The sequence below is a fragment of the Canis lupus genome, chromosome 6, assembly GCF_048164855.1.
Source record: "Canis lupus baileyi chromosome 6, mCanLup2.hap1, whole genome shotgun sequence".
Taxonomy (NCBI): domain Eukaryota; kingdom Metazoa; phylum Chordata; class Mammalia; order Carnivora; family Canidae; genus Canis; species Canis lupus.
The window spans coordinates 6,378,420-6,392,982 of record NC_132843.1 but is presented as its reverse complement, the minus strand read 5'-3'; the positions used below and the strand labels follow the sequence as shown (position 1 = coordinate 6,392,982).

Genomic DNA, 14,563 nt, shown 5'->3' with positions numbered 1-14,563 from the left:
TTTCAAATTAGTATTCTCCTTTTCTTTGGATAAATACCAAGGAGTGACATTGTTAGATCATATTGTATTTCTAATTTTTTAAGTGACTTTCATACTGTTTCCTACGGTAGCTGCACCAACTTATTTTCCACCAATAGAGATAGCACAAGTATTCTCTTTCTCCACATCCTCATCAATACTTATTTCTTATCTTTTTGGTACTAGCCTTTCTGACAGGAGTGAGGTGAATTGTGGTTTTGATTTGCATTTCTCTGATGATGAGAGATGTTGAGTATCTTTTCATGTGCCTGTTGGCCATCTGGATGTCTTCTTTGGAAAAATGTCTATTCAGGTCCTCTGCCCATTTTAAAATCAAATTGTTTGTTCTTTTGGTCTTGAGTTGTAGAAGTTCTTTACATATTTTGGATATTAACCCCTTACCAGATTTATCATTTGCAAATATCTTCTCCCATTCTGTGAGTTGCCTTTTTTTTGTTGTTGAAGATTTTCTTTGCTGTGCTAAATCTTTTTATTTTGGTGTAGTTCCAGTGGTTTAATTTTACTTTTATTCTATTTATCTGAGAAGACAGATCCATAAAAATGTTGCTAAGGCTGACATCCAAGAGACTACTGCCTGTGTTTTCTCTTAGGTGTTTTATTTTTTTAGATCTCACACTAATTTTTAACTTGAGTCCTTATTCTGTCTCTTTTTTGCAAACTTGATCTAGTCTTAGATAAATTTAATCAGACCCAATGAGGAATTTTTTTTTTTTTTTTTTTTTTCTCCAAAGTCTGTTAAGGCCTCCTGTTCCTCTTTTTCTTGAGTGCAGGGCTAGGCACATTCAAAGGACTCCTCCCCCCTTCTCCCAGGACATAATACTATCAAATGGACCCACTTAAATGCAGTTTTGTGCAGTGGGAGGAGCTTATCAGCATTGTCCCTCTGTATTAGTTTTCCTTTTTTTTTTTAAGATGTTATTTATTTATTCATGAGAGATAGAGAGAGAGGCAGAGACACATGCAGAGGGAGAAGCAGGCTCCCTGCAGGGAGCCCAATGTGGGACTTGATCCTGAGACCCTGGGATCACACCCTGAACCAGGGGCAGGTGCTCAACCGCTGAGCCACTCAGGCTGTCCCTGTATTACTATTGCTGCATACAGAACAAGCTGCCACAAACTTAAGTGACTTAAAGCAACACCCATTTATTAGCTCACTCATTTATGTCCTGCATGACATGGCTGGCTTCCTGCTCAGGGTAAGGCTAAAATCAAGGTGTTGACCAGGCAGTTCTTGTCTGGAGGCTCTGGGGGAAATTTACTTCCCAGCTCATTCTTCTTGTTGGCAGAATTCAAGTCCTTTTGGTTGTGGGACCAAGGTCCTGGTTTCCATACTGGCTCTTACCTGGGAGTGGCTCTCAGCCTCTAGATGTCATCCATGTCCTTGACAGAGATGCTTCTCCATCTTCAGGCCAGCAAGAGCACATCAGATCCTTCATATGCTTCAAATTTCTGACTTCCCTCTCTGTAACCAGATGGAAAAAAATCTATGCTTTTAAAGGGCTCATGTGATTAGATAGCATGTTCACCTTTAGATAATCTCCCTATCTTGACACCAACTGATCTGGAAACTTAATCACATTTACAAAGTGCCAACACAACAGTTCCTAAATGGGTGTTTGAATAGCTGGGAGAAGATGTACATCCACCCAGGGCTGGGAATGGGGGGTGGCAATCTTAGAACCCTGCCTACCACACCCTCCAAGATCAGTTTCCATGAACTACTATGACTGGGTCACCAACTATCCATGTCATACTTTCTGATACTGGGTCTCCTGGCCCTGTCATGAGCTCTGGGAAGTTCCTTGGGACAGGATCTTTCTCCTGTTCTAGCTAATTTCCAGAAGTAAGAAAGGCAGGAGTAGGGGCTGGAAGAGAAGCTCACTCTTACTGCATTGGAAACTGCAGCTTCAGCCTGTCCCAAGGGGAGCTGGGACAGCCTTTTAGAGCCCAAACTGAGGCAAGGAGGCAGGGCTTGTGTATCCCACATTAGCCAGTCACTGGCCACTAGCTACCTCCTCAGGGAGGGGGTGAGGTATCATCTCAGGGGAGGCAGTCTTCTGCGAGTAGAGGGCAGTCTCCAGGGAGGGACCAGGCAACTAGTTTCCAGGTGCTAGATTGGTCATGGCCCAGAAGACAGCCACCAGAGACCCTACAATAATATCTACTCCACCCAACTTTTCTCCTTTCCACTTGTTCTACATCATACCATTTGAATTTATAAGCCAAAAACTTTAGCACATTTCTTATCTGTCTTTGCTGTGCCTGCGATAATAAAAAGGCTTCATATTTATGAATCATTCTGCCTCAGGGAAACAGATACAGGTGTCCCCCGTTTTGCAAAAATTCACATTATACCACATGGCTTTTTCAAAAGACCTACATTAGTACATGTTTTTGCTAACTGGAAGAAACCCAAAGAGATTTTTTGCTTTTACCTAAAAAGGCAAAGAGCAAAAATAGCATTCAGCATTTGTTTTGCAATCAGCCATTACCGAGGCAGCACCAACCCCAAGCAGCAGGGCTGGCCCCTCCCAGCTCTTTCCCTGGAAAGAACATCTCAGTGTCCAGCATCATACCTTTGAGCTATCTGTGAGCATCCATGCTGTACTTAGATTTATCTGGTACACTCCTTAACAAGATGTGTTCTAAGGAATCAGAAAAGAGAGATCCAGAAATACTCCAAATTTTTCTGTATAAATTAATGGTAATTGCTTCTTTGCTTTACACCATTTTGGCTTAGGGAAGTCATAGGAATGCTTCACTTTCAGACTGCAGGGTGAAACCTGTGTTCAAACATTTAATAGCTGTTATTACTAATTTAATGTATAATAACATTTTATTGATTTTTATATTTGTGAATATACTACTTTACTAGAGTTTTTTTTTTTTTAAATGTCAATAAAACTTAAACCACCTCAAGTCCTTTCTGGACAGTGAGAAATAAAACATCAAAGATTTACAGGTTCTTATGGATTCACTTTACAGCCTGAGTTCTCTTAACTCAGTTTTTCCCATGAAAAGTACAGGCTTAATGCTTCACCTCCTCGTCCCTCAAAGGCTTTCTGAAACCTGAGGTCCTCTGTTATCTGTTACCCCCTCCATCTCCATCACACAGTGCTCAGCAGTAGATGGATTTGACCCTCGTCTGATATAAATAAATACATGTATAAATAAATAGGACTTCCATAGTTTTCTATTGAAGAACACATTACATGCCTTTAAATGCTGATGGATATAAAGATTAAATAAGATGGAAAGATAGGATAAGGCAGACATTTGGATAACCTTATTGGGAACTCTGAAAGTTCATCTTCTCAGCTGATGCTACAGAAGCAAGATCTAAAATTTGTGCCCTATTCACAGACAAGCTCACAATCCTTCACTTTTACCTATGAGAGAGACAAGTATGTGGTCTGTTCCACCAATTTTCTTTGCCTAGTCTGGAGGAAAAATCCAGTGTGAAAGTGAAAATACCAGGGTTGACCACAAAGAACTAGGTCCTTCCAACCCTGGGCCGGGGTTAGACTGGCTGACTTAGATTCACCTTGGTTAGGAGCAGAAGGAAGCCCATTGAGTCTGCTGGGAGCAAGTGGCTGACTTCACCCAGGGATCATGATGGGCAGGAGGCAGAAAGCATGAGGAAAGTGTGTGCTCAACCCATTCAACAACTGGCTATTGAGAAAGCCAGTGCTTCTGATGCACTGGGGGAGAACAGAAGCTACAGTTCATTGGGCTATTTCCAATGCAGTGAGAATTGTGCATGTGATTGAATGATTTCTCATAAAAGGCAAAAGTATGGCACACAGTTTGGTGAGTAACCTTCAATTCTGGCATAAAAGGGGCCTGAATTAATTGGAAGCAATTCCTACTCTAAGCTGCTAAATGGCTCAGAAGCCAGATCAATTACATCCTGGCAACTTACCTGACAGCTATATTGGTATCTTACCTCTAATTGGCATTTTATTTTAAATCTGTTCCAAAAGAATGCTTTGTAGAAGTTTACAGAAATTTACTATTAATATTAATTTGAAATAATAAATTATAAAACTGTAATAATTCAAACTGTGCTGTATGAACACATAAAAAATAGATCAATGGAACACCCTAAGAGATTAAGAAATAGGTCTAGATCCATACAGGAATTTGGTATATCATAAGGCTGGCATTTCAATCAGCGGAAGAAAAATAGTTTATTTAATAAATGTTTTAAGACAACTGTCTAGAAAAAAATAAGCTAAATCTTTATTCTATAAGCTAGGATAAGTTCCAAATGGATCAAAAAACATATTTTGGGGAAAAAAATGGAATAATCAGGTTGTAGTAGAAATTCTGGAGCAATTTAGTTTTGTAATAATCTTTAAAAAGGGAAGAACTTTCTACGTATGATACAAAATCCAGAATCTGTATCCTGGGTGATGAGGAATTTGGCTGGTCTTTGCCTCTGGTTCCTGGGAAATAAGCTCTAAAACCTTGGAGATTCCCAAATAATAAGAATGTCTCTTATTCATGGTGGACTCTGAGGGTTTATAGTAAGGACATGACTCTGAGGGGAGCTGGTTATATAGGAAGACCAGCTAGTGATTAGAGGGCTGGGGCTTTGAGCCACGTGATATCAACCCAACTCCCCAGGAAGGGACAGGTGAGCTGGAGATTGAGTACAGTGAAGTGGTCAATGATTCAATTAATAGTGAAACTCCAATTAAGAACACTAGACAGGGGTACCTGGGTGGGTTAGTCAGTTTAGCGTCCAACTCTTGGTTTCAGTTCAGGCCATGATCTCAGAGTTGTTGAGATGGAGCCCTGTGTCTGTCTCCACACTTGGTGGGAGTCTGCTGGAGATTCTCTCTTTCTCTCAAATAATCAATCAATCAATTAAAAAAAAAAACCCATTGGACATCAACATTCAGGTGAGCATCCCTAGTTGCCAGTACTCTACATATTGTCACACACTGATGTGCCAGAAGGGTGATGCATCCTGACTCCACAGGGAGAGGACACCAGAAGCTTCACATTTAGGACCCTCCCAGACTTCACCCTAGGTGTCTCTCTCTCTCTCTCTTTTTTATTTATTTATTTTTTTTGGCTGGTTCTAATTTGTTTCCTTTTTGCTATAACAAAACTGAAATTATAAAATTGAACAGCCCTTTCCTGACTTCTGTGAGGTGTTTTGGTGAATTATTCAACCAGCAGGGGTAGTGGAAACACCCAAACTTGCAGCCCCATGGTCAGAACTGAAGCCCAGTGATCCTGGGGAGCCTGAATAGAGGCTGGTGTCTGAAGTGAGGGCAGTCTTGTGGAGGGTGGTATCCTTATCTCCAAAGTTTGACCTAACTCCGTGTATTTGGAATCAGAAGCCATTGTATCATTAAAACAGGAAATAATAAATCTAATTACATTAAAATTTTTTTGACATGACCTCAGAAGCAATATATAAAAAGGCCAATAAAACTGAGGGAATAGGGATCCCTGGGTGGCACAGCGGTTTGGCGCCTGCCTTTGGCCCAGGGCGCGATCCTGGAGACCCGGGATCGAATCCCACGTCGGGCTCCCGGTGCATGGAGCCTGCTTCTCCCTCTGCCTGTGTCTCTGCGCCTCTCTCTCTCTCTCTCTGTGACTGTCATAAATAAATAAAAATTAAAAAAAAATTTTAAAAAAAACTGAGGGAATGCTTGCCACTTGTGTCACTGAAAATGACTATTTTTCTAACAAATAAAGATATCTACCATACCAAAAAAAAAAAAAAAAAAAAGCTTTGTAGGAAAAGAAGCTTAACCAAAATATGAAATACAAATACCCTTTAAATTTATGAAAAGATGCTCAACCCCACTCATAATGAGAGAAATGCAAGATGATACTTCCCAAGGCAAGACACAGACTGTGGAGGGAGTGGAGCGTAAACTACTACTACCCTCAGTACTTCTATGAGGCACACAAATCTCTATACTCTAGGAAAGACAAACCATCAATGACTGTAAAAAATGTTACTGCACATGCCCATAAGCCCATCAATACTGATGCAGGCTGGCTGGGCCCGAGGACCCAGAGGGTGTCCCCCAAGACGAGCCAAGGAAGTCTTTGGCTCCATGCAAATAGAAATCAAGTGCAAGTCAAGAGGAAGCAAGGAAAGAGTTTATTGAAGACAGAGAGAGTATGAATAAACACAGAGTGTCCAGGAGGCTCACAAAGGAAAAAAGAGTGAGTCTAGTCTTTGCTTGGGGTCTGGGGGTTTTTATTGAGGATTGTGGTCCAGTGCATGCGTCCTCTGAGGCATCCAGGAAGAAGTGTTTGGGTGTCCTCCATAAGATACTCATGCCCTGGAGCCAGGGTCTCCGTGAGTCTGTGGTCTTGGAAAACATTTATGATGACCCTACCCACCCAAGTCACCCCTCAGGCATTATCTACTGTGCTGGAACACTCCAAAAAAATCATTAACACCTTGACCTTTAGGAGGAGGACATTCATTATCTGTTGTGTAAGGCATGTGTAAGGAGGGGTGTAGGTCTTAGCAAGAATAGAAGTAGCAGAAAAGCAGACTTTCATAAAGTGCTTTCAGTTTCCTTGTCTCAATACCACTTCTAGAAATTGATTGCATGGATATACCTGTCCATGTGTGAAATTAGTTATGTAAAAGATTATTTATTTATTTTTTTATCTACAGTATTGTTTTAATTCTTTAATATTTTATTTAAATTCAATTTGCCAACATATACTATAACACCCAGTGCTCATTGCAGTGTTGTTTTTAAATACTGGAAATAATCTAAATGTTCATCAGTGGAGAGTGGTCAAATAAATTATGCTAAGTCCATACAATAAAAAGAATCCATGTATTTATACAAAAAAAATGAAGTAGGAAGCTTTTATGTACTTCTTTACAATACACTAAGTGAAAAGGAAGGCACAGCAAAGTGGGCGTTGTGTGCTGGCAGTTTGTAAAAGGAAGGGGTGTGTTGGTTTGCTAAGACTGCTGTAAGGAATATCACACCTGGGTGGCTAAAACAACAGAAACTTTCGCACGGTTCTAGAGGCTAGAAATCTGAGATCAAAGTATTGGCAGAACACCGAGTTCTTTCCAGTTTTTGAATGGATGCTTGTATTGCGATGTATTTCCCCCTCAGGACTGCTTTTGCTGCATCCCAAAGATTTTGAACGGTTGTATCTTCATTCTCATTAGTTTCCATGAATCTTTTTAATTCTTCCTTAATTTCCTGGTTGACCCTTTCATCTTTTAGCAGGATGGTCCTTAACCTCCAAGTGTTTGAGGTCCTTCCAAATTTCTTGTTGTGATTTAGTTCTAATTTCAAGGCATTATGGTCTGAGAATATGCAGGGGATGATCCCAATCTTTTGGTATCGGTTCAGACCCAATTTGTGACCCAGTATGTGATCTATTCTGGAGAAAGTTCCATGTGCACTTGAGAAGAATGTGTATTCAGTTGAGTTTGGATGTAAAGTTCTGTAGATATCTGTGAAATCCATCTGGTCCAATGTATCATTTAAAGCTCTCGTTTCTTTGGAGATGTGCTTAGAAGACCTATCGAGGATAGAAAGAGCTAGATTGAAGTCACCAAGTATAAGTGTATTATTATATAAGTATGTCTTAACTTTGGTTATTAATTGATTGATATATTTGGCAGCTCCCACATTCGGGGCATATATATTGAGGATTGTTAAGTCCTCTTGTTGGATAGATCCTTTAAGTATGATATAGTGTCCCTCTTCATCTCTCACTACAGTCTTCGGGGTAAATTTTAGTTTATCTGATATAAGGATGGCTACCCCTGCATTCTTTTGAGGACCATTTGAATGGTAAATGGTTCTCCAACCTTTTATTTTCACGTTGCAGGTGTCCATCGAAAGATGAATGGATAAAGAAGATGTGGTTTATTAATACAATGGAATATTACTCAGCCATTAGAAATGACAAATACCCACCATTTGCTTCAACGTGGATGGAACTGGAGGGTATTATGCTGAGTGAAGTAAGTCAATTGGAGAAGGACAAACATTGTATGTTCTCATTCATTTGGGGAATATAAATAATAGTGAAAGGGAATATAAGGGAAGGGAGAAGAAATGTGTGGGAAATATCAGAAAGGGAGACAGAACATGAAGACTCCTAACTCTGAGAAACGAACTAGGGGTGGTGGAAGGGGAGGAGGGTGGGGGGTGGGGGTGAATAGGTGACAGACACTGAGGGGGGCACTTGACAGGATGAGCACTGGGTGTTATTCTGTATGTTGGCAAATTGAACACCAATAAAAAATAAATTTATTATAAAAAAAAAGTATTGGCAGTATTGGTTTCTTCTGAACCTCTTTCCTTGGTTTGTAGGACCCCCTTGGCCTTCACATGGTCTCCCTTCTGTGTGTGCCCAGGTCCTAATCTCTTCTTATAAGAACAACCTTCACTGGGGATTAAGACCCACCCATACAACCTCATTTCATCCTAATCACCACTGTGAAGGCCTTATCTCCAAATAGAGTCTCATTCTGAGATACATCTGAAATGAGTGTGGGGGCAGGAGACACAATTTGGGAAAGAAAAGAAAGATATAGATACATGCTTATAGATGCATAAAATATCGATGGAGTATACACAAGAAAGGAAATTATTATCATTTGTTTCCAAGGATGGGGCTGGGATGGCTGCAGGATAGGGGAGCAGGGGGATATTTCATTTTATTCTCTTTAGAACCTTCTGAATTTTGTATCATTGCTTACACTATGTATGTATCAAAAGAGTATGTAAATTTTAAAAAATTTATATCAAGAGGTTGAATTGGCATCTAGGACTTTGGAATATATCTGGCATTTAATGGAAAGACTATTTCTGTACTGATGAAGTTCTTATATTCTTCAAGGACAATAACTGCCTGCCTGGCACTTTCATGATGGAAATAGAGCTACTGTAAGTCAATGTCACAAGATGAATGCTTCCTATTTCAAAAGTAAACATCTGAACATTTATCTATTTTCAGAGTCCAATTTTCTGTGACAACAGCATTTTCCCATTGCTAACTTCAATGTATAGGATAATGTTTGTAGCTGACAACTATTTTACAAATTGTGTGTATATAACATAATGATGTACATTCACTTAGGCTAAGACAAGTGTAATTGAACAACATTTTTATAAGTTAGTAGTAGCTGAAATAATACATCCTGTATTGTCATAAGATGGGGAAATAAAGCTGTACCTTAATAAACCTCAGTGTTAAGAAGAAATTCCCTGATATCTCTTGAGAAGTTGAAAAGATCTATAGACAACAAGACTGGTATACTACACCCCAAGATGTTTTGAGGGATAATAATAGTAAGTAAAGTGCTACAATTGTTCAGTGCTATATATTTGCAAAGTGCTTTAGCCCATTGTTCACGTAATGCTTTCCAACTTCTCTTTGAAGCCTAGATTTTGACTCACATCTTATAGATGAAAAATGTGAGGCAGTGTAGCAAGAAAATGGCCAGCATCAATCCTGAGTCTTCAAGCAATTCAAAGGCTGTTTGGTATTTGTATCTAGAAATATCGTCAATTTTTTACAGAAATTGGTACAACCTCAAATTGGCCAATAGATCTCCCCAAGTGCCAAGAAAATGTCATTCAGGGACCAAAACATGATGTAAAAAGCACACAAGTGAAAACAAAATCTATACAGTACATTTATTGAGTGATTATTAGAGATAATTATAGTATGCAAAGTACTTTCACATAGCTGGTCTCATTTTATTCTTACCACGGGAAATGTGTAGGACAATTCTTATCACAAACTCTCAAAGAAATATTATATTAATATTAAAAGGTCTTTAATAATATGAAGCCTGTCTTACTTTCTGCCTATGCTACTGAATCCTCCAATACATAACCACAGATGACTCTAAAACCCTACAAAGCATGAAACCTAAGTATGTGATAGAATTCTGATGACAAGAGTAATAACTGAACATGAAAAGCCTTTTTTTTTTTCCCAACGAATTAAATATTCAGCAATCAACGCTATAAAGTGCTGCAAAGCAGGTATAGCCTCTCTCCAAGGTCCTGAGGAGCGTTGCAGCCCACGGTCACATTTGCATTCGAGAATATTCATTCCTTAGCTTTGGTTAGCAGTTTAAAGGTCTGATTGTACTCTTAACAGCAGGAATTCACTTGAGTTGCCCATGGACTAGCCAGCTCAGTCATGACCCTGGTTGATTGTAGCCCCAGCTGATATGATAAGGAGCAGAAGGACCACCCCACTAAGTCAGTCAGGATCGAGTAAAATAATAAAACAGTTGTTGTTTTAAACCACTGAGTCAGGGCAGGAAGGATCGTTCACCAGCTAGAGATGACTGAGACACGGACCTAAACCAATTCCATCAGAAATGGTACATCTGCCTATGTCCACTAATTTGGCAAATTCTGCTTGTCTAATCAGAAGTAACCATCTCCCCTGTCACCTCCAGTCTCCTGGGCTCTTCATAGCAAACACTGCACCACAGTTCCCAGGGTCACCCAGTGGCCCCATGGATGGGAAGAGAAAAACTTGCTAGATTTTCAGCTGTGATACCAGTGCCATTCCATCCTCAGTTCTGAGCCCAGGCATGGCAGGAGTGCCTGCTCAAAATACACTTAATGAATGAATAAATGAATACATGCAATTCCACAAACTGCTAGGCGTTCCCACATTCCATTCCCCAGGCTATCACTTTTGTCCCTAACACTATGCCACTCAACTGATTAGCATAACCCTCCATCTTCTAGACTAAGCTGAAGTCACCTTTTCTAAAGCATGCCCCACCTACCCCACCCCCAGTCCAGTATTTAAGGCCCATGACAATCACACATAAAGATTGGCACCAGGGCACACAAAGACTGTATAGAAATACTGCCTCTGCTGTATTTAGGGGGTAACAATCTCTTTGATGAGTCTTCTAATATGTCTCCATCCTCATCATGCTGGTTTGTTCCCCTGTAGCCTTTCTACCCTTGAAGTTCAACCATGAGGGTTGTCACTCATCCAAGATGAACAAATAGAAACTACCTAGAACAAAGAGATTCTTGGTCTACATGGAGTCTCAAGGCTGACCTTCTGGAGTCTGTAGTCAAACAATTCAGACTTGTGGAGAGAGAAAGCGTTTTCTAAATTCCAAAAAGTCTGCTTACAGATCAATAGCCAGGCTTGGCTGACTGAACAAGACAGTTTAGGATCCAGAGAGTCCCAGACGACTTTTGGGGGAGCCTCATAGGGAGCTGCTGGTGGGAAGCCATTGGCTGCCAGGTGCAAATTGGCAAGAGAGTAGGATGCTCTCACTATTCCCAGGGTCATATCAGGTCAGGGCTGAAACACACAAGACCCACAGCACCAGCCCAAGCTGAGGTGGGGAAGAGTTGCCTAGGGAAGAGGGGAGAAGAGGAGACAAGACAAAGGATTTGGAGTTGTATAGACCCTAGATTCTGTGCTAGAAACCAGATCTTAAATCAGATCAGCTATAGACACATCAGCATCAGGGCCTGTGCAACTATCAAAGAATCAGGACCACTCTTACCAGAGCAGAGACCCCAGACCATTACCAAAATATCAGGCCAACTCACTTCTCAGCCAGCGGGAGCCAGTGGAGAGCAGCACACCTGGAGGTAACGTGAGCTCTTCCTGGACTACAGATGATGCGTCGGTGGAAGGAGGAGAAAGATGAAGAAAAGAGCCCAGATAAGGTGTTGAACTTCAAATTACTGTTTTAAACTGGAAAGTGCTGGAGGAGATGGACAACATGCTTAAATGTGTGCTACCATCAGCAGGAATCTCATCCAGGACTAGACGGGCTCGGGCACAGATGAGTAGCATGGGTTTCGTACATCTGACATAGTGTGCAAATTTTGACTCCAACAACACACAGCCAGACTGGGTGACTTTGGCCAGGTCATTAACCTCTCTAGGCTTAGCTTCTTCACCTGAAAAGTGAGGATGATGCACCTATGCCATAGCCTGCAATGAGGACAAAAGGACCTAAGACCCCCTAGGAAGAGTGCTGGAACTACACTCAGCCTCACAGATGTGGCAGGTGCTACTTGACCCTCTATGATAAACACCACTAAATGTTCATGGCTGATTGTTGGCCCTATCATGCTGTCTAGGCATCCAGCTCACTAGTCCCTGGGCAACTCAAAGACAAGAACTCCGTCATCCTTGCTTTTGTGTCCTTGGCACTGAGCACAGTGCTGGGCATGTTTGTTGAATGAATTTACCCTGAAAGATAAAGATAAGCAGGCTTAAGGCTGGGGCCTCCAGGAGGACTGGCAGGCGGCATAGAGAACAAGGCTCCAGGGACTCCTGTTGGCTCCCTGCCTTCCCCAGCCTGCCTCCACCCCCGGGAGTGAGGCCAGACCACCCCCCACCCCATCCACCCCCACCCCCACCCCGGTGTCGGGAACTGCCAACGGAAACCATGAGTCTGGTGCTGTGGATCATGCTGGCCAAGACAGACCTAAGCCACTTCTGTTCACAAAGACTGTCAGATGTTAATGGCATGGGGACGCTGGCCATCTGCCATCGGAACCTAAACAGCTGCCTGGCAGGGAGAGATGTACCATCTATTTACCGAGAGCCTGGAGGGGAAGCTTAAGGTCTAAGAAATGAGTGAGTGAAGAGCCAGGCAGGAAGGAGCAATGGGGATTAGCTCGACTGATGAGAATAACTAATGAAAACGGGCATTTACTCTGTGCCGGGCAGTATGCCCAGACCTCCTCTGCGTTGTCTCTGCAAATCTTGACAATAACTCCCCAAAGAAGGTATTCCCAATCCCAATTTACAATTGGGAAAACAAAAGTCACAGAGTTCAAATAATTTTCCCAATAACGCAGTCAGCAAGAGGTGGGCAGAGAATTGGGCCCGGGCACTCTGAGCCCACACGCTGTGGTGCCCCCTGGGGCACATGACCTCACACATGCCTCCCACAGCCCTAGAACATCCCCAGTTGGGACATAATCCTGCATCTCATCTTCCTGACTACACCAGAAATCGCTACGTCTCTCCTTATAACTTCCCCTTCACTGTAGGTGCGCAAACATTCTGATGAAATTAGACTACAAGACCCCAGTCCCAGCTCAGCCACTAAGAGCAGCTCTCGGACATGACTTAGCCTTTCTTCCTTACGAGCCTCCAGCTCCAACACTCTAATTCAGAATTGCTGCTCCACATGATTCCCTTCACGGGACTGTGCCCAGCCTACGTAAAGATCATCAACTCCAACAAGGTTCTGTTTAAAAATGTCACACTGGAAATGTATCCTTAGAACTGAGAATGCATGATGAATGGCACAGTCTGGCTCCCCAGTACGGAAATATTAAAATAAACATGGATGTATCAAGTGCAACAACCTCAAAGCTGACTATGAACATCACAAAAATTCAGCAAGGGAGACACCAGCAGTCTAACTGGCAGACCTTGAGGCTGCAATTCACACGGAGAGGGACAGGTGCACCCTGAAAGTGTGTGTTCCCTGTTAGCAGTCTCTCCCTCTGACGGCTCCGCCTCTGCCCAGAACTCTCGAGAGATCTCTTCACTAAGCAGCCCAGACAAACGGCATCAAGTTTATCCATTATAGAACACTCTAGTCCACAGGGCAACATAATACGGGGAGATTTATGAAAGGAATAAAATATCCAAAACCTACCAATCTTATGACAAGGAAACCACACCCTCTGCCAGGTTCAGCACACATTTCTCACAAGCACGTCCATGTCCTGTCCGTGACTTCAGTGCCATGGTGGAGAAGCTACATCCTAAGCAGGCTGCACAGTTTGCAGCCCCTGGGGCCTCTGTTGACATCAGCACACGATATCGGTACTCAAATCAATGCCTTGAACACGTAGCTCCAAGATGAACAAGACCCTAAGGAAAATAAGCAGCCCAATTTCCACTTTACAATCTACTTTATGCTCGGGAGCACACCAGATTTCCTGGCCAAATCCTTAGACTTTTGACAGAGCAATGAGACTTTCTGACACTTCACAACCTCTAAAGGACTTGTGGAAATGATGAAACAACCTACAAGTAGAGGGTGAATATGAAGGACGTCTTGGTAACTCAGGGTTCTGGGCACCACTCCTCCTCCTGGCAGGTTAACAGCCTGCTTGTCCCGAGGCCAGCTCTCCTGCATCATCACCCAGGCGCTGTGAGCTGTCGGCGAGGTCGGAGCCCCTGACGGCACCTGTCTGGTGATCTGGGCTGATGTGCCAGCTGCTCCCCTGTACCCCTTGCTGAGCTCAGGGGACAAGCTTCCCCACCCCCATTCCTTCATCAGTGTCCTCCTCCTTCCCACACCCCAACACACACACACACACACACACACACTACTGTGGGGTGACAAATGAGCAGTCAATTTAATTTCATTGCAGTCAACAAGGACACGTAGCAGATGGAAGGCCACAGAAAGTGCTGAGCGCCTTGAAGAGGAGGGGTGGGCTGTTTGGGGGGACTGTCACCATAACAACAGGAAAGGCACTGCTGAAGTTTCTATTCTAGGGCTGCCACTAATTACTATGAATGT

The 14,563-nt window shown here is 42.4% G+C and overlaps 1 long non-coding RNA gene across 1 annotated transcript in view; it reads right to left on the bottom strand.

Annotated features, from left to right (window-relative positions):
• The window catches only part of LOC140634632 (uncharacterized), a 45,791-nt gene that overhangs the window by 1,589 nt on the left and 29,639 nt on the right, over nt 1–14,563 (bottom strand). The window contains exons 2-3 of the long non-coding RNA XR_012032038.1: nt 2,616–2,822; nt 1,382–1,501 (exon numbers count right to left, since the gene is read on the bottom strand). This is a non-coding gene — a long non-coding RNA (uncharacterized lncRNA). The remainder of the gene's footprint in view (nt 1–1,381; nt 1,502–2,615; nt 2,823–14,563) is intronic.